Raw genomic sequence first — 1,815 nt, 5'->3', positions numbered from 1 at the left:
ACAAGCTTGAGGAGGTACTTGATGAATGCCAGACTCACAGAAGTCAACATTCAATAACAATGACAATTAAAGAGGAGTTTACAAGTGAACTATTTGGACCTTCTAAGCTGGATAACTGGGACAAAGATCACCTGCCATTGATGGCTGTAAAATTCCAACATGAAATCATTTCAGATTATTTTAAACTAACTCAGACACTGCTAGCACAGCAAAAAGCTAAAAGGTTGGTATTCCTCCACCCTTACCCAAATAGTGCCTCAAAAATTGATGTAATACAGAATAAAGATTTGTCCAAGGATGACTGCAGTGCTGCTAACCCAATCATGAAGCAGCAACAAGGTATACATTCTTAGTACATGTTACATTTAAGTAAATACATGTGCCACAGAAAGGTAAGTTACAACGTTTGACTGGGTAAAATGGATTTCAAAGCTTTGGACAATAGAATAGTTTAAAATTCACCTTTAAATGCCTTATAATTCACAATTGTCATCTGTTGCAGTAGACATCACTAGTGGCTTGTGGTTTGGAAAGAGTGCTGCCACCATTTTTCCTTTCTACATGTTCAACCTTTTCAAATATGTCATGACACAACTCTGGAGCCAGTGATTCTGGCCCACAGGTAGGGTCACTATCACTGAACCAAAAGAATTCAATCCTCCTTTCTGGTGTTTCATTCTCGTAGGAAGTCAAGTGTTCATTTCAGTAGATCACCACTGAGGCTTCACCCTTATCGACTTTAACAGCTCAGCTAACTGCACATTCCTGTGGAGATATTTTGTAACCAACCTGTCCAGAATGTTATTACACACCACTAGAGCAGTTGGGATTTGAACATGGGCCTCCTGGTTCAGAGGTAGGGACACTAACACTGTGCCACAAGAACCCAAACCTCCTTTCCATACTGAGTCTAACAGTCTATCCAAAAGTGGTGGTAGAAAATCAATTGCTATTGAGTCTCAACAAGAAGAGACACTTGTCTTACACAGCAACCTATCATTTACTGCATGAATGCAATGTGTACAGGTTATAGTGACTCGTTTGGCATAATTACAAAGGCTGGCAGAAGTTAGAGATGACACATCTGTCTCCATTGCTGGACCTCGTGCTGGACTGCTCTTGTCCACTCAAAGACTGTGTGACATCATCAGACTGGATGGAGCTTGATGCACCTTCAACATTAACTCTTTCAGAACCATTACCTTAAATTGAGTTTCCTCATAGGGTTTTCATTGTGCTTTCCCATTAAAATTATGGAATCATAAAATGGTTACAGCACAGATGAGACTATTTAGTCTCCTGAGCCCCTGTAAGCACAATTTAGCTGGGTCTACCCTAGTGCCATTCCCCGTAGCATTTTTTTTTTCTCTTCAAAAGTGTATCTAATTCTCTTTTGAAAGCCATGATTGAGTCTGCCTCCACCACTTTTTCAGATGGTGCATTTCAGAACATAACCCACCCATTGCATAAAATAGAAGCTTTTCCTCATTTCACCACTACTTCTTTAACCAATCATCATGATTGTGTGTCCACAGGGTTTTTCATCTTTCTGTCATTGGGAGCAATATCTTCCTCTACTTTTTGTGTGGGGCCTTTATGATCTTGAATACCTGTAACAAGTTTTTCTCAACCTACTATGAGAAGAACAAACTCATTTTAATCATTAATCATTTCACCCTTCCTTGAATGGACTGCATTCCCACATTGACCACTCCATCATCATTTCAAAAGCTTCCCCCTCCATGAAGACAAACTGGGATATACAATAGAGATAACAAGGTGTAGAGCTGGATGAACACAGCAGATCGGAAGAGC

This window comes from Rhincodon typus, chromosome 10 (genome assembly GCF_021869965.1).
Source record: "Rhincodon typus isolate 14 chromosome 10, sRhiTyp1.1, whole genome shotgun sequence".
NCBI lineage: Eukaryota > Metazoa > Chordata > Chondrichthyes > Orectolobiformes > Rhincodontidae > Rhincodon > Rhincodon typus.
The sequence above is the reverse complement of the archived record's forward strand: the minus strand, read 5'-3'. Positions refer to the sequence as shown.